We start from the raw sequence: 23621 nt of genomic DNA, 5'->3' as shown, positions 1-23621 counted from the left end.
GAACTGGATTTGTTTAGCCTGTAGAAGAGAAAGCTAAGGAAAGATCTGATTGCAATCCTACCTAAAATCTACCTAAAGAGAAGTTATAATGAAGGCAGAGCCGGGCTCTTCTCTATAATGCACCTTAATGAGACAGAGGCCACAATCACAAGCTGCAGCAAGGGAAATTTCCAACTGAATGTAAGGCAAAAAGTCATCATGAAAGGAACACTTAACTGCTGGAAAATGTTGCCTTGGAAGGCCGTGAAAACTCCATTCCTGGAGGGTCTCAAAACCCTCCCTCTCATCCTGAGCAATGACATACACCATTGAAGCTAGCCCTGGTTTGAGTAGAGGGTGAAGCAGATGTCCTATGGAGGTTCCTCCTTGCCTAAATTAGACATGATATACTTTTTTGCAGGACAAGAGAACATCTGGTTGAGCAACACAGCATCTCAAGCAGACATTTGTGCCACATAATACTACAGTGTTCAATTACATATAAAAAGCTTGGTTTATAATGATGATCCTGATGATTAATTCTAAAAATTCTAAAGTTACATCAGTGTGTGACAACTGTAGTTACAGCTTCCATTTTTTTGACTAGGTTTGTCTAGATCTCACATGAAAGTAAGAATGACAGTGCATCCCATTGGCAAAGGACCCAATCAATCTCCATTTTCCTGATAGAAAACCACAATTTCTATGCAGTGTATTAAAATCTATGTTTCTATTCAACATTATTCTAAGGGGATGAGGTAAAGGATATCAAATTGGTATGCAAGAATGAGGGAGGTGAGGCACCAAACAAGTATATCATAGTAATACAATAGGAAATGCACATGAAAAATTCAAGTAGTTTGAGTCGTTCTTCTAGTCAGCATTCTACAATTGCATTTGCAAAACTGTACTAGGTTCAGGCTCTCAGTCTGAACACAAGTTGCTTGAGGGTCACAGAGAATGTTATGCTATGGGTATGACCTGGGTAAGAACTGAGAGACTGAAAAACTGACCATACACATAAAAGATTATCAGTGTCCTTTCATCTCTTTGGACACTCCAAAAGCATCTTCTGCCACTAGTGAGGATGATAACTAGCTTGGGGATGTTCTTTCATTTGTTAAGAAGTTGCTCATTGCTCATTGATGTGGTTATCATTTTTTGCACTGACATGATGTTGGCAATTTAAAAATGGAGTAAAAATTAATTTAAAGAAGTGCTGAGTGGTTAGAGAATGACTTCATAGCGCTTTGAAACATTCCCTATTGCAGGAAATACTGACTCCTTACTTCATTATGACAAGGTTGTGCCAAGAACAAGAAGTGATCCATGACTGGAAGCCAGCTTCTAATGCCACACTAAACTGTGTTGGTGTGTGGTGGGTTGACCCTGTCTGGGGGCCAGGTGCCCACCAGAGCCACTCTCTCACTCCCCTCATTCACCAGACAGCGGAGAAAAGGTGTAATGAAAAGCTTGTGGGTCGAGATAAGGACAGGGAGAGATCACTCACTATCATCACGAGCAAAACAGACTGAACTTAGAGAGGGAATTCATCTAATTTATTACCAAGCAAAACAGAGTAGAGGAATGAGAAATAAAATCAACTCTTAAAACACCTCCCCCCACCCCTCCCATCTTCCCGGGCTCAACTTCACTCCCAGCTTCAACCTTCCCCCCCTCAGCGGCACAGGGGGACGGGGAATGGGGGTTACGGTCAGTTCATCACATGGTGTTTCTGCTGCTTCTTCATCCTCAGGGGGAGGACTCCTCTCATCATTCCCCTGCTCCAGCATGGAGTCCCTCTCACGGAAGACAGTCCTTCACGAACTTCTCCAACGTGAGTCCTTCCCATGGGCTACAGTCTTTCACGAACTGCTCCAGCATGGTCTCTCCCATGGGGTGCAGACCTTCAGGGGCAAACTGCTCCAGCGTGGGTCCCCCATGGGGTCACAAGTCCTGCCAGCAAACCTGCCCTGGCGTGGGCTCCCCTCTCCACGGGTCCACAGGTCCTGCCAGGAGCTTGCTCCAGTGTGGGCTTCCCATGGGCCACAGCCTCCTTCAGGTGCCTCCACCTGCTCCAGCGTGGGGTCCTCCACGGGCTGCAGGGGGAATCTCTACACCCCCTCATCCTTCCTCCATGGGCTGCAGGGGGAATCTCTACACCCCCTCATCCTTCCTCCATGGGCTGCAGGGGGACAGCCTGCTTCACCATGGTCTTCTCCAGCGGCTGCAGGGGGATCTCTGCTCTGGTGCCTGGAGCACCTCCTGCCCCTCCTTCTGCACTGACCTTGGTGTCTGCAGAGTTTCTTACATCTTCTCACTCCTCTCTCCGGCTGCAAAAGCTCTCTCTAACTGGTTTTTTCCCTTCTTAAATATGTTATCACAGAGGCGCTGATTGGCTTGGCCTTGGCCAGCGGCGGGCCCGTCTTAGAGCCGGCTGGCATTGGCTCTGTCAGACATAGGGGAAGCTTCTAGCAGCTTCTCACAGAAGCCACCCCTGTAGCTCCCCCCCGCAACCAAAACCTTGCCATGCAAACCCAACACATGGTGGTCTTAAGAGTTCATAGATAATAGATTAAAAAGAGTATTCAGGATTGCCTTTGTTTTCCCATGAACAATACAGGTGCTGAACTGTCATTGCTCTGAACAGTGAGCTGTATGGTATTTCAAACTTTGAGGCATTGTCACTTAGTGTAATTTTTTTCTTTAAAAGCAGTAGGAAAGCATATCTAAAACTGAAGTGGATTTGATCCCATTGGAGTGACAGTGTCAGGCTCAGCTGACTTGGAATACTTATGAATAATTTAATTAAGTGTTCCTGAGCTTGGATTTAGGTGCATAGGTTCAGATCCACAGAAGTATTTAGGCACCTCAGATAGTACTGTTCAGTAGTAGTACAAAAGCTATTTTATTGTTAGTGAATAAGAATGTTTTTGAAATTTGTTTTGTTTTGTTTTGTTTTGCTTTTTTTCCTAGCACAGCATAATAAGATATAATACATAAATATTAACAGCCAGCTTTTGTCACATAGCATTAGTTTCTGAAAACACTAGCTCTAAAAATTTTTGACTGAATTGGTTATGCTTGAATCTAAGCATATTGCTCATTATCCACCTTCAGCACATTTTAAATCCTTCTGAATAGTCACAGATTAATACTAACGTTTTGGGAAGCTTTGAAGAAAACCAATGCTTTAGCACTTCAATGGAGATTTTGTAGTTTTGGACAAAACTCCCACATATCATTCATGATTTTTCAACTCCATGGTTAAGGCATCTATCCTAATTCACATCAGTCGTACCTGGAAAGAAGGCCAGACTCTTCTCAGTGGTGCCCCCTGACAGGACAAGGGGCAACGGGCACAAATGGGAACACAGGAAGTTCCAACTCAACATGAGGAGAAACTTCTTCACTCTGAGGGTGACCGAGCACTGGAAGAGGCTGCCCAGAGAGGTTGTGGAGTCTCCTTCTCTGGAGATATTCAAAACCCACCTGGACGTGATCCTGTGCAACCTGCTCTAGGTGATCCTGCTTTAGCAGGGGGGTTGGACCAGATGATCTCCAGAGGTCCCTTCCATCCCCTACCATTCTGTCATTCTGTGATTCTGCAAAAAGAAAGAAGTTTTATTATAGGGAAAACTTATCGCTGTAGATGTGATGATTGTATCTTTCATATCCCTTGTGAGTCCTTCAGAGATCACAACCACCTGTTACTCCTCTTCCCCCTCCAAAATAGTTAAATATGTAAAATCTGGCATGAGACATGTTAGAGATGGAAAGATATTGATTTTTTTTTTTTAGGTAATAGCTGTCTTGCTAACATTTTTCCTTATTTTTAAATCAATATTTTTTATAAAAAATTCTAAGTCTTGATCCAATGGATTAAATTATTGAAAAGAATAATTATTGATTTTTCTGAGTTCATTCTGAAGCTGAACACTGAGGGAAAAGCTATTTAAGGTGAAAAAGTAATACATTAGGAAGTTTTCAGATAATTACATCTCTGAAATATATTTTTATATTATTATATCAACTAGGTGTTTTAGTATATACACACAAACGTTTAACTGCAGGAAATGTTACTATATTTTTTGACAAGTGACAAAGAACTATTGTCCAATAGCTATTTGGAAAAAAGTATGGCTGATTTCATACGATAGTTTAAAATGTTGGATTTTTCACTGTTTAACTGGAAACCAGGTTACACTTTCAAAAATATTTTAAAACATTGATTTGGAAGTTTTACGTGAGGGTCCTGAGGGCACTGTTAGCCTAGCCTCCCCTGGGGTCTTTCACCCCCTGACTATTGCCCAGGACCCCATTTTAGCAGAGTTTGGGGCCATCAGTCCCTGTCCCAGCGATGCTGCAGCAGTGCTGGTCCCCAGCCCTGTTTCTGGTTCATTATTTGGATTTCCTGCCTTGGCCGTGGACCTGACTTGATCCTTGCTGTTGCCTGATGCACCCTGGAGTGCCAACAGGACCCACTGCTGCCCCCAGCTCTGCTCCCCTGGCTGAGCCCGCTGGTGAGGGCATTGCCTGTCCACGTCCCAGCCACCCTCAGCTCCCAGCTTGCCATCCCTTGGGGAGCAGCCCCACTCTTGCCACCACTTAACAACTTAGAAATTCATGGAGTGATTTTTAATCTAATATAGCCCTCACCTGATGAACTTCAGATGTCTATAGAAATTTAACTACTTCCAGAGTAATATACATGTTTTAGGATTTCCAGTGTATTGGTTGGTGGGAATTCTTGATTTACGCTGTCACAATGATTTATGATATATCAATATAATTTAATTTAATTTAATTATGTAATTATTTATTTCCTTTTGGATGCGCTCTTTAAGTTATTTTTTAGCTTACTTAAACATGTCTTCATTTACCAAATAATAAAATATGTTTTTAAGTTTAAGAGTACTTTAAAGGAACATAAGACATTTGAGTTATTTGAAGTTTAAAGTGTTGTGCAAATCTAATATTCTGTTCAGTAATTAGCACTGAGCACTTAACTAATTGAACTCTACGCAGCTTTTGTAATGAAACCAGAAAACTTGGCCCAACACAAGCTGGCACATTCTAGCAACAAAAGTGTCAGGAAACCCCATTCTCAAAAAAAAAAAAAAAAAAAAATAGTTTTTATAATCAGAATGGCCAACTGCTGAATGCCAGAAAAGCCTGTCACAAATTTGTGTGTACACATATTCCTGCTATCTGAATCATTATAAATCTATATACATATTATACTGTGTCTGGCTGGAATGGAGTTAATTCTCTTCATAGCAGCCTGTATGGTGCTGTGTTTTGGATTTGTAACCAAAAGAGTGTTGATAACGCTGTAAGAGTGTTTCGGCTGTTGCTGAGTAGAGTTTGCACAGCAGCAAGGCTTTCTCTTTTTCCCACTCTCCCCGCACCCCTCCCCGCCCCCCAGTGATTAGGCTGGGGGTGCATAAAGGTTGGGAGGGAAGAGCTGCCCAGAATTGACCAAAGGGATATTCCATACCATATAATGTTGTTCTCAGCAATAAAAACTCAGGAAAAGGAGGAGGAAGCAGGAACAATTGTAGATGCCTCCTGATAGGAAGTAGCACATAAATTCCTTATTTTGCTTCGCTTGCACATACAGCTTTCCTTTACTTATTAAACTGTTTCTACCTCAACTAACAAGTTTTCCCACTTTTGCTCTTCTGATTCTCTCCCCCATCCCTCCTGGGGGTGGGGAGTGACCAAGTGGCTAGAGGGGTGCTTAGGTGCTGGCCAGGGTCAACAAAATATATGTATATATACACATATGTATGTTTTCACAAGCTTTGCCCTTCCTTATTTGCAGTTTGTTCTCTGAGCCATTAAAGACAATTCACCTTCTAAACTTTCTTCCTAAAGCTCCATATTCTAGAAAGCTTTAACATTTGTGCTGGGATTTTCTGTTTGTTCGCTTTGCTTTATTTGGCTTTAAACTTTCTCATGTAAACATTTATCTGAGAAACTTTAAGGATGTCATAGGATTCATAACTGGAGTTCCAATGTTAAAATATTCCAGCAGATGACATAACTAGAGAAGAAGTAAAATTAAGTTATTCAGGCTTCATTGTAAATTATCTGACAGTGTCACCTCTGAAAGATATCTTCAAATTATTGGATCCTTCTTTAATGATTGAATCATTTCATTCTTGTAATTAATGGCAGCCACAATTAATAGTACCTAACTACCTGAAGAGTTTCAGTTTCGTCAGTTAACAGTTTTGCATGAAGATGTCCAAGGGTTTCAACACACAAAAGGTGTTTGTGAAAGCAAATGAGTTTTCTACAAAATGTCTACTGTGCTTTTAGCCACATCCTCGCAGTTCTTCTCCACTTTTAACTACTGCTTGTCCTGTGGCAATAGTGAAAAAGCAATATATGCAGATCATCCCAATAGTGCTGTATGGCCATATATATCATTTTTTCTTCTGCCCATCCCAATTAAATAAGGGTGAAACAAAATCTGTCTTTGAGACTCCCAGAGAAGTCACAAAAGTGCTTGAGAAACCTGAGGTAAGTTAGTTTATGTGAGAACTGAAAACAAATCTTCTGCCCAGAAAAGATACATGTGGCACTTGATTATTATATTTTACTTTGGATTTACCGTAGAGTAGTCAATATTTTAGAGTTAAATATTTGGCAACAAATTAGATTAGGAAGCATGTGTCACATACCTCTCCATTGAATCTCAGTGTTGTCATCGACATTGAAAAAACAGATAATGTATCTCTAAAAAAATTATTATTATAAAATAAAATGTATTTTTGTTTGTTTAATAAATTAAGCTGATAATGTGAATTTGTATTCATTTTCCTGAAGAAGGATTTTGTTGTCATGGTTTTTTATGTATTTTCAGCTTAATATCACATCCTTTGGTTAAAAACATATATATTCTGTGCAATTATTTTATACAACATCACTAACTTTGTGCTTTATTAGATTAAATTTGATTTGAAACTATGTTGCTTCAATACTACAGTAACTCTTAAATGTATTCAATGAATATCTCATAGGTTTTTTTGAAGTCCTTCCTTTAAAATCATCCCTCAATTTCTCTCCTCTGAGATGGTGTGTTATAAATACTAAGAGTAATACTAAGAACTATGCTGCGTATCCTACACTGACACTGATATTTTCTATATAATGTTCTCTTACTCTTTAGAATAATTTATTTTCTTTTTGAATCAGCACTCGGTATACTTTGGAAGAATGGCACATTCTCAGGATTACATGGGTAATAAAAATTCAAGGTCTTGAATTCTTGCATTTAGCTTTGGTCTCAGTGAATTTTACTGCACAGAGTGATGGAGTACATCTGGAGTTAATGATGTGCAATCCCCGTACCTTAGGAGGGATGAAATATGAAATATTCAGCTAGCACTTCTTTACTTCCCCCTCCCTGACACACAAACAGCTAAATGTTTAAGTCCTGGCTACTAGATAACAATCTTTGTATTATACAGAAGAAAAGGTATTTTTAGGTTCATACTGGGGAGAATATACCAGCCCTGTCTTACGGTTTTGCCTTCAGAAAAGCAAACAGAATAAATGGCAAGAGGTTATATACTAGGCAGCAGAGAAAGAAAAAATAAAATCAAATCAGTTGTAAAAGTGCTGTTAACATACAGAAAAACATAGATTGGCAACACCTTCAACAGACGCTCCTGGGACACCTCTTGCTTGTAATCGGAGAAGCAACTTTGATAGAATATCTTGTCCATCACTGTGCTTCGAGCTCGGAATTACGCTCTGCACAGGAATCACAGGGCCCACAGAATCGCTGGAACTCTGTCAGGTCAGGCTGCCGTGCCCGCAAACAGATTGATGCTTTATCCTGAAACAAGGTTGAGACCAGTCATTCTGACATCTAACTGCTAGGTCTCTGAAAAACCCATGAATATAGATCAGAAAGAATGAGTGGGTGGAATCAGGATCCTAAGGACAGCACAGCAAGCTAACTTGTACTCTCTTCTGCCCCCCCCCCCCCCCCCCCCCCCCCTTCTGTGATTCTCTGTCACCAGCCAGATGCAAATATTTGGTGGGAAAATTCCCTCCTTTCCTCCCATCTAGACACACACAATTATCTTTTTCAATTGCTTTTATCATCTTTGTGAGCCACTGTCTGGAGTGGAAATCCAATTACTAAGGTAAATAAATAAAAGATAGCTAAAATTCTTTCCAGTATATTGACAGGAAAATCTTCTATTTCTGTAAGTATTATCTTAGATGATATAAACAGACCTACCAATATTTTTTTTCTGCATAAAATTTAATGTTTCAATAAATAAGAAACATTCACCTTTTCTCAGATATTGTTCTAATATTCGAAAGATTTTTAGGCAGGGTTCATAGGACCCCTGGCTCACAGCTTTGGGTAGCGAGACCTGTAGTCCCAGCAGCCCGTAGCATAGTTAATTCACGTGCTCCGACTTCACCGAAGCCTGTAGAACACATTAACACAAGTCGCAGACTCCAGGTCACTCCAGAACTGCAGTTACAAATCACACAAATAAGCAAAAAATAACAACAGAAAAAAGCAAACTCCTAGCTTATGCACTGGTGGGGGAGCCCTCATCTTCTGCAGTTGATCAACTGGAATCCTAAAGCGCAGAGCTGGTGCAAATAAACAATCAGGGAACAGTAATGAATTTTCCTGCAACCACTTTGAGATTACAGTAAATTGTCCTACTAGATACTCTTGTCCCAGACTTAATATTCCACCTTTGGGATGACTCCTCTCCTGTTACAAAACTCCTTCCCTAATAGGCAAACTGCATCTTGAAATAACTTAAGAACTTTCCTTCTATTATTTCATTCAGATGATCTTTTTTAGCACTCCACTCACTCATAGGTTAAAAAATTTTGTTCCTATTTTCTGTCAAAACTTATGTTACCAATAAAGGCACTGCTATACTCTACTAAGTGTGATTTGGACTCATATCATTATTTAAGTACATTAGTGTATCATTCAACTCAATCAAAATCCCATGTAATATCAGATAACTTCACAGAAGTAAATCTGGTAGTAAATATTAAACTCTTCACACGTGGAATATCTAAAAGAACCCAGACAGTGAGTATTGGACTCTGACAACCTATTTGTAATCATTTCCACCAGGCTCTTAGAACACTTTATATCACATTTGAATAGTTACAGGATTCCTGCCACTCCCCTTCTTGTTACTCTAAAACACACTTAAAGAGACTGAGTATCTTTCTCAGTCATTTTTGTGCTGAAATAGGTAAGATTTTTAGTATTTTCTTAAAATAAATGCTCCTTCCCTGGTCATCCTAGCAGCCAATTGCTACCCTTGTTGCAAGTTAACCTGGTTTTGAACATAGATAATCAGAACCGCATAGAATATATTAATTGACATGTTCTCTGTGTCTTGTGTACTTATCCATTGCTTTTCTCTATTGCAGATACTTTCTCTGACAGATCTTGGCATCATTTTTCCCATTTTTTTTTCCTATGTAGTTGCTCATAATGATCCTATGACTAAAAAATATATATTCAGATTTCTCTCATTTTCTATCAGCTTCAACTAATGATGTATTTCTATGTAGCAGAACTCCTCATTATTATTCCATTAGCCCATGACTTTGAAATTTTGTGCTAAGAATTTTATTTCTTTTTCTACTAGGAAGCAGGGTCTAATTATTCTTGTAGTATTATCTCATTCTTCACAGCATCAGCAATACCTCCAAATTATAAGCATACACCTCCTTCAGGATATTAACGAGCTCAACTTTACATATTTAAGGAAATTTCATTTGTTATACCCTCATTAAAAAGATCAAACAAAAAATAATGCATCCATTGGAAACTGGCATCTTCCAGGATGCAGTTTAGTGCAGAGTTTTTGCAAGAGAGACTTCGGTTCCAAATCTAGTCCCTATTCAGGCCACTGTAACCAGTGATAGCTTCAGCCTAAGGTGGGTATATATTGGCCAATGAATACACCTTGCCTTTTATTATTGTTTATGTTATCTTCATTACTTTTACTTCTGTGAACAATCAGAGGACTGAATTGTCTGCAGTGAAAATTTATATTGCTACCCATAGACTACTGGTACATCATTATTAATTTGGAAGCTTGCAAAATTCTAGAAGCTATGCATATGGTACATGAATATGGCATAAATTTTGTTATATTTACTAAAATGTAATCACAGTGAAGGTTGGGTCATAGTCTCCTTTTTCAGCATTTGCTAGATACAGGATTTTTATTTTTAAGTACTTACCCAAAACAATTATATTTCAGGAGATCTTTCATAATGATTCTTTCAGTTGTTCGGATTTTGCAAAGCCATATCATTCCTTTTAATGAGATTTTGTCCATCCACATCAACTGTTGTCAATCTAAGCAGAACTGCATTGATAACAAAACTCTGGTTCCTAAAAGGTTGAAGCATTTCCTAACTAAAATGCTCAGAAGTGACTAATGATAGTGGCAGTGGCAGGCTTAAAGAGATGTTTTTCAGGAAGGGGTGATCATGCTTATTTAAACATCACAATTCCAGATGAGAACTCAGATAAGAAATCCAAAAGCCAGTAGTCTTTCTGAAAATATTGGATTTCATATCTACAAAAAAGCCAAAACTGCAAGTCTGACTAAATGATTTATAATGCCAGTATTAGCCTGAGTTGAAGTAGTTAGACTTCAAATTCTCACAATACTTGTATTATTTTTATTTTAAAGTCTTCTGTTTAATCCAAACACATTGTTTAAAATCATGGCACTTTTTTCTTTTTTGCACTATGAGACAAGTGTTTCAACTACTTTGAAAAGTAGATCTTAAATCTCATCTTGTAACTTAACAGTCATAATGTAGAGAGAACTGAGGTTGTTACTTTACCTTTGTTCTGAAATACTGTGAATATTCTTTTTATTATTATTTCTCCTTTAAATTTATTTTGAATGGAGCATTAATTCCATGACTAGAAGTTAGGAGTAGCTGCAAGTTGGTAAAGTTAATAAAATTTTCTCGTGCCTCTGTCTTCAAAATCTTAGGTTTAGTGCAGGGAGAATAAAAAAAAAAAAAAGGGTTTTAAAAATGAACAATATCTTAGTATGTAATTACCTGTCCTTGTAAACAGCACAATGCAAAGTTCATGATCATCCAGCTATCATGGTACTGCTGTATAATGAAATTTAGATTCTGTTAATGGTGATTAATAAATAACAACACAGGAACTGGGACTTCTAAAGAAGACAGAGCACACAATTTGTAAGCTGCCCTAGAACTTAAAAATGGCTTTTGATAAATTATAAATACTGGGCTGAAATTCTCAAGCCATAGTCTGGAGGATTTACTCCTGGTCATTTTAAATTGTTGTTTGTCTGTTTCCGGCTACTGAATTGAATTAAGACTGCAAAATACCTTTGAGCTAAAGCAGAACTATCCATTTATTTCAAACCAAATCATTTAAAGCATGAAAATGCTACTTAAACAAAAGCATCATTTGTAATTTTTTAAACGTTTAGGAATCTATGTGTTTGTGGCAAAATTAGTCCATCCGAAATATTATTATATTAAAATAATATATCCTTTACTTTTCACAAGGATTCAACATTGGGTTATGAGCACAATCATGTTTATATTTCTTACAAATCAATAACATGCCTTTAAAAATAACCTCCTTTTGGTGAGGAAAGGTAGGGAGCAAATTAGCACTGGTTGACATTTATATCAATAGTCAACCCCCATACTGATATAACCCCCGTTAAACTTTTTTTATTACTATCCTTCTACCGTTCCTCCAAGTGACATTAATATGTGACCACAACAACGCTGGTTCTGCCATAAGGAAAAAGAAAATCTTATTCTGCAGTTCTCATACCTTTCCTTCCTTATAGCAGTTTGAAAAACGGTACAGTTTAAAGTAGTAATAGTGTTGTAGCACTATAAGGATAAAAAAGTTCACAATACAGTTTCTCCTCACAAACCTTGCTACAGTTTTTTATTGATACAATTTTTTCTGCAGATTGTTTTTCCTTGTAGATTTCTTGGTCCTTTTTTCACAATGTAGAAAACGCTGGTTAGATTTCTTAGCAGAGACTGCAGAGCGGGCGGAAAATCCCCTTGCTGCAGAAGCACCCAGGTCAGATGGTTCTAGTCCCGTGCAAACTTGGCCAATATGTTCCTGTGTCACCGTGTCTAGAGATCCCACCTGTGACCCAGAGTCCGGCTTCTTCTTGAAACATAACGGAGAGGAGAAAGCCCTGGCTTCCAGAAGTACATGCCTATACTGCAGTAAAAACATGGGTTTGTTCGGGTGGTTCTAGTATGAAGGTAGCGAGGATTTCAAATGAGCTAATAGTGCACAAGCGGTGATGGTGTGCACAGGGGCTCCCGGTACTGCACAGAAAGTTAGAAAAATCTGGTGTGTATGTTTGTGCACTTTTGACGATATTTTCAACACACGTTAGTTTAGATCAACACAACAGGAGATCGGTAGCTCAGTTACTGGTGCTTTAATAATCAGGTATTTGCCCTTTTATTTCCCATGGTTTTAATATGCCCAGCTGTTGATTTGTACTTCAGTTTATATGACCATTCTAGGTTAAAATCTCCAAACTGTACCAGTGATATGTATGAAATGGGAAATTAGTATATATAAGAAGTAAGTATAGATATAGGTATACAGATATAAGTATATATAAGTATATATTAACATAAGTATATGTTAAATAAGTGTATATAAAAAAATTATACACTGAGATAAGTGTTAGTTTCAGATTTTAATAGAGAACGTGTTCCACAAAGAGAAAAGTCAAGGTGGATTCCCACATTAAAGAAAACTGATTTGATATATATATAGCAGTATTTACGAGTTTTCATTGAGGATGCCAGAGTTAGGAAAGAGTGCATTTTCAGATGAAATGGACATGCAACAAAGTATTTATTAGGTAGATTCAACTGATTCAAGTGAAGACTTGAAAGTAACAGCACAAAGAGAATAGCAAATGCTGTTGCTTGACACTAGAGACAGTGGAGAAGATTTAGGGGTTTATCTTTCTAACAGGATTTAGAGAGCTTAGCACACTCTCGCTTTTAGGTCTAATATAGGAGCAGGTTTTTGTACGTAGGGATTTGACAAACAAACTTTATTTGATCTCTGTGAGGAGCTTAAAGAAGACTTTAAGGCAAGGCAATGGAGAACTATCCTTTACAGAGTAAGAAATACTTGAAGTGTCACACTAATCATTGGCCAGAAGCTCTCTGTAGATTTTGGTAAGTTCAGTAATATTAACCCTTTTTTTTCTTCCTGGACTTGTGCCATTTTCTCCTTGTAAGTCCAGCATCGCTTCAGGCTGTGAGAAAAAGCACGCTGAATCCAGTGCTGAGATACGCGACGCGGTCAGTCCCGCAGTGCTGTCGCGGTTTAGCCCCAGCCGGCAGCTGAGCACCGCGCAGCCGCTCGCTCACATCCCCCCTCCCCCTCCCTCCTCTCCCTCCCCCTGGTGGGATGGGGAGGAGAATGGGAAGGAAAAGGCAAGACCTGGTGTGTTGGCGTAAGGACAGTTTACTGGGACAGCAAAGGGAGAGGGGAAAAGGAAAAAAACAAACCAAACCAGTACTTAACAGAATATACAAAACTGGTGACACACAATACAGTTTATCACTCGAGGACCGTACAACTCAGACCGCACGCTCAGACCCATCCCGAAACCAGACCGTCCCCAAGCCACGTGTCCTGGAGCTGCTGCTGCACCTCCCCGACTAGCCCCCCCCTTTTATGCTGAGCATGATGTCACATGGTATGGAATATCCCTTTGGCTGGTTTGGGTCACCTGTCCTGTCTGTGTCCCCTCCGAACTCCTTGTGCACCCCCAGCCATCCCGCTGGCAGGGCAGTGCGGGAAGCAGAAACGGCCTTGGCTCTGTGTGAGCACTGCTCAACAGCAACAGGGCCATATAACAAAAACATCTCTGTGTTATCAACACTGTTTCCGGCACAAATCCAAAACACAGCCCCATACTAGCCACTATGAAGAAAATTAACCCTCTCAGCTGAAACCAGGACAAGTGCTCTCACAGCAGCTGGGTGGTGGTGATGGAGAAGCCATAGGTGGCATTGGAAGGAACGTGTGACTCCCCAGAGCAGGCTGGCCCTGCAGTCCGTGGATCCAGCATGCTGAGTGCTCCAGCAAAGGTCAACCCAGGCCACACTGGGTACCAGGCATCATGCTGAAAATGTTAGAGGTACGCCCATGTCTACCACCACTGTGCGCTTTGTTGAACAGTGGGAATAATTTTCAGCTCTTCTCAAAACTGAGCCCCAAACCTAGTGCCCACTTCTTGTATAGAATAAGGAAAATGGTGAAATTCTTGTTCTTCATTATTTTCTTGTCAAGAAGAATGTATTAATTCACTTTACTGGGGTTATTCTTGGTTTAGATCAAGAATGCAAATGAAAGCAAAATCTCAGTTAAAAAACCTGTTTAACATTTTCTCCATCTCTCAATATTGTTAGTATACCAAATATTTGCATTCATTTTCAAACAAATCCATTTCTTAAAAGGATAATATGAATTATTGGTACCAGCACTTTATCTAACAAAGTGAATTATTGTAATTTTAACTTTAAATTCTTATCAATATAAGATACCATATACTTTAATTTCTAAAAGTTAAATGAGATTAAATACCTGCCAATTGCTCTTTCTAGTGGAGGGATGCTATTAAGAATTGTTTCTTAAAATGAATTTTCTTTCAGCTTAAATCAAAATTACATATTGTAGCACAGAAATGGATATGATTGCATACAAATTCTATTTCAATTATTTAGTTAAGAATAGTTATCTTCTTAATTTTAATTAAAAAAAAAGTTTTTCTGTTCTTTTCAAAGGAGAACCGGGGTTTTACAATGACAGGGCAACCTAAGCTTCCAATTACCTTTCTCTGTTTAACAGATAACTTTCTTTGCCCACAGTATTTTCTTTGAAAATAATAAAGCCTTCAAACCAAGAGCCTAATAAGGCTATTGGTCTGAGGCAATTACAAAGTTTGAATGTAAGCCCAAATGCAGTCAGCATCTGCCCTGTTTCTTTGAACAAGATGCAAATGTCTGAAATGCAGACTGGTTTTGGTGGCCTTCTATGATGGGAATACAGCGTTGGTGGATAAGGGAAGGGCAGCTGACATCATCTACCTGGACTTGTGCAAGGCATTTGACACTGTCCCGCACAACATCCTTGTCTCTCCAATTTAGAGACATGGATTCGATGGATGGACCACTCGGTGGATAAGGAATTGGCTGGATGGTCACACTCAAAGAGTTGTGGTCAATGGCTCAATGTCCAAGTGGAGACCAGTGATGAGTGGCGTTCCTCAGGGGTCGGTACTGGGACCGGCACTGTTCAACATCTTTGTCAGCAACATGGACAGTGGGATCGAGTGCACCCTCAGCAAGTTTGCCAACGACACCAAGCTGTGTGGTGTGGTCGACATGCTGGAGGGAAGGGATGCCATCCAGAGGGACCTTGACAGGGCTTGAGAGGTGGGCCTGTGTGAACTGCATGAAGTTCAACAAGGCCAAGTGCAAGGTCCTGCACGTGTGTCGGCACAATCCCAAGCACATCTACAGGCTGGGTGAGGAATGGATTGAGAGCAGCCCCGAGGAGAAGGACTTGGGCGTATGGATTGATGAGAAGCTCAACATGAGCCGGCAGTGTGTGCTTGCAGCCCAGAAAGCCAACTGTGTCCTGGGCTGCACCAAAAGAAACATGACCAGCAGGTCAAGGGAGGTGATCCTGCCCCTCTACTCTGCTCTCATGAGACCCCACCTGGAGTACTGCGTCCAGCTCTGGGGGCCCCAGTACAGGAGAGACATGGAGCTGTTGGAGGGAGTCCAGAGGAGGGCCATGAAGTTGATCAGAGGGCTGGAGCACCTCTCCTGTGAGGACAGGCGGAGAGAGTTGGGGTTGTTCAGCCTGGAGAAGAGAAGGCAGCTCCAGGGAGATCTAATTGCGGCCTTCCAGTACCTGAAGGGGCCTACAGGAAAGCTGGAGAGGGACTGTTTATCAGGGAGTGTAGTGACAGGACAAGGGGTAATGGGTTTAAGCTGAAGGAGGGTCGATTTAGATTAGATGTTAGAAAGAAATTCTTTCCTGTGAGGGTGGTGAGGCACTGGAACAGGTTGCCCAGAGAAGCTGTGGCTGCCCCATCCCTGGAAGTGTTCAATGCCAGGTTGGATGGGGCTTTGGGCAACGTGGTCTAGTGGAGGGTGTCCCTGCCCATGGCCGGGGGGATGGAACTAGATGGTCTTTAAGGTCCCTTCCAACCCAAACCATTCTGTGGTTCTATGATTCTATGAATAGATTATTTAAACTTTTACAAATTGAAATTGTATTATATTACACCCAAATTCCTGATATTGACAGAGAAATGCCATACTGTATAAAAGAAACCAATCATTTTCTCTTAGGCCAAATAGAACTTTTAGCAGGCATATTATAGTACATGTAGTGATGAGGTTTACCAGTTTTAAAATAAAAAAGGGTCGATTTAGATTAGATATTAGGAAGAAATTCTTTACTGTGAGAGTGGTGAGGCACTGGAACAGGTTGTCCAGGGAGGTTATGGATGCCCCCTCCCTGGAAGTGTTCAAGGCCAGGTTGGATGGGGCTTTGAGGGCAACGTGGTCTAGTGGAGGGTGTCCCTGCCCATGGCAGGGGGGTTGGAACTTTAAGGTCCCTTCTAACCCAAACCATTCTATGATTCTATGATTCTAGACATTCAGACAACTGTATCAACATATCAATTGCATGCTGTGATTTGTCAGTTACTCCAATGCAATTGAATAATATTCTTTAGTTCTACTTACTAGTAGCTTTAGGATGAAAATGGAGTCTTGATTTAACTTATAACCATGCATTTTGTCTGATGAGTTTATTTCTAAAATAATAGATATTGGAAAAAGCATTTACCATGCAATAAGAATCGGGCTGTTTTTTGAAAGACTTGCCATCTGAGTATGATTATGATAGTCAGGATGAAGGCATTTAGGAATCAGTCTTATGGTGGGATGATTAAGGAATTTAGAAGCACATTCTCAGAAAAAAAAATGGGTATGAGTCTATGGTTGTATACAAGACTATAGCCTCACTACTGAACCCACTTTATTTCTGCTCGGGATCTCTTCTACTCTGATCTTCTAAAAGGTATACGCTGTTGTACTGGAGATAAAGGAGAAGTAGCAACCAGTGAAATAAGTAGGCTTCCAATGAAAGAAAATTTTAAGCAGACGTTTCTCAGAGTATTTGCAGTGTTTCTGCTCATACTCAAATGTGACCTGCTGACCTTGGGGCTCAGGATTTCCTACAGCAGCCACATCCCACCACAGTGGCGGCTCTGCGGCCTGGGGGTGGCCAACTTTCTTACAAATTTTCACAGGAACCAGACTTTCTTCATGCAATTCATTCCCATTAGGTCATGCAAGTGTGGAACACGTTTCTTTGAGACAGATTACGCAAGTGAATCCTTCAGAAAAGTCCGCCTTTGGAAATATCTAAAAGTACATATTCACTAAGATTTGTTTGTGCTGTGTGGTAAAAAGAAAGGAAGATTTCTATTTGATTTTATTTTGAAAATTTGGGCTGATTTTCAATTATGTGTTTCAGAAGCAAGGCTTGGATCCTCAAAATCCTTATGCAATTAGCATTCATTATTTTAATAAATGCAGTGTCAAAGCTCTGATAAACATGATACAGCCTATTTTATGACATATATTGCTACCTTCACTTATGAATATACTTTAATTTTATGGATTTTATAACCTTTATGCTGGTCATTTTTTAATCAATAATGGTTTGAGGGATTGTAGCTTCATATGTGTGTTAGAACTACTCTAAGCAAATCCTTCTGGGTTTTGGATTGATATTTCTACTACCTACATTACATTTCAATGCTTTCTTTTGTGGGTTTCTTTTTTTAACATTTTTGCAAAACAGCTGCAGGAATAAGTTCTTTGTAGGGGACGAAATGTCTGAGCTGCAGAACACCATTTGTTGACCTTTTTATATTTCTGTACACACATAACCAGCCAACTGGTTATCTCTTTTGCAACTGGTTCAAAACTAGTCAATCTCAAAAGATATTTTGAGATAAGGGGCGGTAAAAAAGCTCTTATTGCCACCTTGACCTTAAATACAGCATTGCAGCACCACTTCTCTGTCACCCATGTAGATAAAAATGACAAGTGACTGAAGATCTTCACTGTACTTACAGATTAGTATACACCTGTGATCACAGACACACTTATTTCTGTAGAAGTGAGAACTACAGAGTTTTATTATAGGTTTTCTTCTGATGCATACCTCAATAATGTTAAAAAGGGATTAAACTGTTGTACCTTTCTCCTCTAGAAACAGTGTGTTCACGACTGAAAATTTCTGGCATTTTATAACAGAAAGCAAGTTTGTCATTGGGCTGGATCAACCATGCTATTTCTGTAGTTAAATTGAAGCGCAAACTAAGTGAAGGTTGTTCTTTACATGCAACTATCTCTTTTTAAATGAGAACAAAGTTAATATTTTGAAACATGTAAACACATGTAAACACAAAAATGCATTTGACTTCCTGCAACGTCCTCAGGAAGGAATGCATAGAAATGTACTATTTATACATGATAAGGACACAAAGATGTACTGTGAACACATCTCTTTAATTTTCTAGTTTTCCCATTAGTATTTTATGTAATTAAATGGAAAAAAATATTGTTCTGTGCATGGTGCTCAGACTCATTCTTTCTACGACAGCAGATATGCTCGATGAAGTCCCCCCCATTGAAGCAGCCCCAGAAGACTTCACCATCATCACAATGAATGATTTTGTGCTGACGTTACCAGTTGAGATGGGGCTATTATACTATTGTATCCACTTTAGAGGGGGGGAACATGAGACGCAGAATGATATGCTCAAGGTCATGCATAAAAACAGAAATAGGCAAAAATGGAGTTTTCTAAGTAACTTCCGAAAAGTTATAAGCCTAGATGCATTTGAAAAATCTCACTAGGCATCCTATTTTCAAGCTTAGCTGTTTGAATGCCTTTACAATCCGTTCCTTATCACTGTGGAAGAAAAAATTTGGTCCTGTAGCTGAACGATAGCTCATGTCACTCAAGATTTTCAAAATTGTGCTGCAAAGTAGAAGAAGGTGTCCCATTCCATATCATTTCAACTGTTTGTAGAAAATAACAATATTGGTGAGAAATAAAAAAAGCCCTGAAAGCTCAAATCTGGGCTTTCTGGGAAAGGTAGATTTAAAAATAGGAAGCACCATACGGTTTTGGAATTTATATTTATGAAAAAATAGAATAGCAAAAAGTGCTGAATGGTTACTGCAAATAAAACGGATTCAAATCTCATATGTGAATCTCTTTAAAGTGAATTTGCATGATGTGGAAATGCACTTATAAGTGGAAAAGAGAGATAAGAAATCTTTGGTGTATATTTTTCTATTGTGCATTTGTAAGCCCTTAATCTCACATTTAAAACATTTCTCCTCGGGGAACAGAAGCAGTGTTATGTGATTTACAAGGAAAATTACATAATAAATAAAAAATAACCAAAATTTGATTAAAACAGCTCAGGAATAATCCACCATCTGATTACCATTGGTCTAAGATCTTCAGTGAAATTCTTTAGTCATATACATATTTTCAAAAATCAGGGTGACTTTCCTTTTATTTAGCAATTGAATAACGGCCAAATTTTGAATAACTTATAAATCCAAGGGCCAGTTTTACTTTAATCCATTTAGAGAACTTTTTCCAGCGATATGTAGCCTTATGTTGCATTCTTTGAATGTCAACATTCAGTAAAGAGGCAAAATTTAATGAAATAAACAAAGTATACATTTTTAATGTATCCTAAGACAAACATGCAAGAATTACTGTCTGAACCAGCTGTATATCTTTGGTCCCTAGATGTACTATTGTGCATTATAGGTGTTATATGTCTTCATATAAGTAGTTGTGGAATGGTGTCTATATGAAACAAAAAAACCCAAGCTGTATTTGATTCATGCCATATTTATTGTTCACATCAGAATTTTTCTTCTTGTTTTCCCTGCTCAGTTTATTGTGCTGCAATCATCACATGCTAGCCACATATAATTGGATTCTGCTTTTCATGTCTTGTTATTTCTCTGAGATGAGAAGCATCAAAGAAAGCAGTTCCCAGTTTGCTCTTCCTTATCTTCACCATTTCTTTTTTTCCTGCTCTGGAACAATGAAATGTGAATCTCTTCAGAGCCTTTGGGCCAGAACAGAAGGTAACAGTTGTGTCTCCTACCGTTTTTGCTATTAGTTGTCCTCCTGCTGGAGGTCTTTTAAGCTTTTGAAGGCTTGCTCTTGGAGCTCATGAAACCGAGTCCTGAGTATTAATGCCTCCACTGTCCCTGAAATGCTTTTGTTTTTCTTGTCAGCCTCACTGGGAAGAGTCTGCTGCCAGAGCTACTGTAAATACCTCTGGTAAGCATACCTGTCACCTGTCTGGATTGAAGCCAAAAAATAAAACAAATATGCATAAGTGGAAACAGCAAATATGAAGCATGATTTTTGACTATAGGATAGAAGCGTGGGTTTTGGTTTGTTGGGTTTTGGGTTGTTTTTTTTTTTAAATGCTGACTACTGCCTAGGAAGCCTCTGAACCTGTTCTGGAGTACACTCAATTTATAGCTATGTAAAGGACAGATTTCAAGGCTGGACAATTACAGTTCATTAATACCAGAAAACATTCTGAACAGCATCATTAGAATTTTAAATAAAGGGAATGCCAAAAATACCCAAGTAAAAATGGATGCAGTGCTTAAAATAGATTTTGAGCTAACTCTAATTAATGATAATTGCAGTCTAATTCATTAGGATTGAGATGATCCTGATAGGAGAATGTGGTGTAGCACGCAGAATACACTCCCTGGCTGGCAGTGGGGGCAATCAGCCTTCAGCTGGGTCAGAAGCTGCACATGGTTAGATATGAGACATTCATGAAGTATCCGGAAAACTTTGAAGCTCGTGGTTATTTCAAGCTTTTGAAGGTATATGAAGAGCGCAAAGAGGAGAAGCTGTGGGTTTCTCTTCTGACAAGATGGTGTTGAGGAGCAAGACTGATAAGAGATGAGTGTTGTTTTAGTGGGTTGTGTTTTGATGTTGGAAATGAAGAAAAGTTGCTGTAATAGCTAAAATAGAATAGATCTCACAGACATTGTAAGGGTATTTCAAATTTAACTAGGTTTTTTTTTTGTCCCTTTGCTTTTCTGTTTAGGATACGATGCTTTGCTATGGGGCCATGGGATATGTGGCTATTAAATGAAATCGCGTGATGTTCTAAAGTATTTTCACCTCCTTTCACTTCTTTAAATAAGGCAGTCTACAGAGAGCTGGCCAGGCTAGCAGGGAGTGTAGTCACCTGAAAGGAGACCTGTGGGATTGGATGTTTGGTTTAATGTAATATGTATCAGATATATATGATGAACTAGTGAAAAAACGAGGATAACTTTCTTTGTAAGTATGAATTGGTGTTTTGTCTGATGTCTTAGCAGGTATTTTGAGACTTTCAGATAGCCTTTTTAAGGCACACCCTTCTGGTGTGTTTCTGTCTTTGTGATAAAAGCATCTGCTCTGTTGTCCTCTGGTCCTAATACACTTTTACTTCAAATGCATTTTAATTGTGATAGATAAGGATTGCAAAATGGTGGGAAGGTTTGTTTTTAGTGAGTCTTTAACTCACTAAAGTATGTGATTATACACATAAACAGCTGAAGTGCTAGGGAAAATAAAACAGAGGCTTTATAGAGTCATTTTCTGTTGGAGTTTTTTGTTTGTTCTTTTTGAGATAAATTTTTTCCCCCTGTGTGCTCCTGAGGGTTCCTTTTCCTGGTGAGAGAGGCTTCTGATTTGGGGGAAAGGTGGGAAGGAGAAGCAAAAAATGGATGAATGTTATCTTTCTGTGCAATTGCAACGGTCTCAGGAAAACCTGCCATTGGATGGCTTGGGCTGTTGGGAGAGAGCAGAAAAGGCTTTTGGGCAACAATAACTCTTACAGAGGGGTTTCTGTGCAAGACATCTCTTGCCTCTTGAGCAGGCGGGCAGAAGCAGGTCTTATGGGTCTTTCCCTGGGCTGGATAAACATCATGAAAAATTATGGAGGGGAAAAAAAAAAACAAACAGGAGGATGGCTCCTCTCATATACTTAACTCCTAAACTCTGTTTATCTCATCATGGCACGGATAGCCAAAACTTCAATAACAACAAAAAAAATTGCTGTTTACTATTTACTATTTTGCTGTTTGACATACTCTAAACCTTTAGGTAGTTTCTTGCAAAGAACTTGTCAATAAAAAGTCTTGCAGTGAATAGAGGACTTTCTCAAGGACCTGGCATTACACAGTTGGGTTTCAGGTTCCTGTCCAATCCCAATTTCTGTTTAAAACCTTTAATAACTTCCATAGCAGGGTAGCACCATGATAACTGTTTCTCTCTTTTTAAAACAATGGAGGTATGGAGGGGAGGAATGTAAAACAGGTTAACAATAGTTTGAGAAAGATTATAGCGAGGACAGCACTGGTATCTTTCTGAAAAAGAGAATGTGTGAAGTAATGTGCGGTAGGAAGATTTCTATGACATGATTACTGTTGCTGTGACCACTGCCTGCTTTTCCAACTTTCTCATTTACCTCGAATTGCTGGTAAATCTCTCTCTGTCAAAAGTAAACGCCCTCATTAGATGGAGAAGAAGATAAATTTTAAACCTTTCTTATCAATAAAATAGTATTTTGAGCAGCATCAGAGGCTATGATGATAGACTCAGCTGCAATACACTTAGGATAACAAAAGGAAGGAGACAAAATGCGAAGGAATGGTGTACCAGGTTCTTTAATCTGTTTAATAAGTTACAGACAACTGATTAGGCAATAATTCAGATATGAATGAGCTAATCTGTAACATGCAGTGGTAGGAACAATCTTTCCTGGCTAAGCTTTTTTCCATTCCAAAAAGATGCTAAAATATCCGCAGAATGTGTGAAATCGTCACAAGGACACTATGGTACGAGTTGAATACTATCTGATTTCCACTAGTGAAAGCAAGATCCACATTCAGTGGATTTTGAGAATGCTCTGTAATATCGAGATCAAAGTTGTGAAAGTTATGGACTCAGTTTTATGCATAGCAATAATTTTACCTTTCTTCAGTCTTCAAGTTCTTGTGGTTTTGAACTGTTAAAATCATATTTGTAAGTATAAAGATATAGGCCCTTTAACAAAATGGAGTTTTTTTAATGTGTTCAGAAAATAACTGCTATGGCTGCAATTTTTTATTTTTTAAAATTTTTAATTTTTTTTTTTAGTTTGGTTTATATGCATTTTCAGTTCCTTGGTGTTTTTACTCATCTAAATTTAATGTTAAACTAATTAAACTATTTTGTAATTAATTTTTATAGCATGTGTGTCTGAAAAACAGTAATTTTGCTTTGTCTTCTTAACATCTAAATGTTTGTTCTAAAGCAATGGGGAGATGTTGATGGGTTCAAATTAAGGGATTTATGTCTGTGTATGTATCTTTTACTTTTATTAACAACTTCGTAAGTTAATGATCATTCTGTAGCTGTTAAGTCC

The sequence above is a fragment of the Grus americana genome, chromosome 2 (assembly GCF_028858705.1).
Source record: "Grus americana isolate bGruAme1 chromosome 2, bGruAme1.mat, whole genome shotgun sequence".
Lineage (NCBI taxonomy): Eukaryota > Metazoa > Chordata > Aves > Gruiformes > Gruidae > Grus > Grus americana.
The sequence above is the reverse complement of the archived record's forward strand: the minus strand, read 5'-3'. Positions refer to the sequence as shown.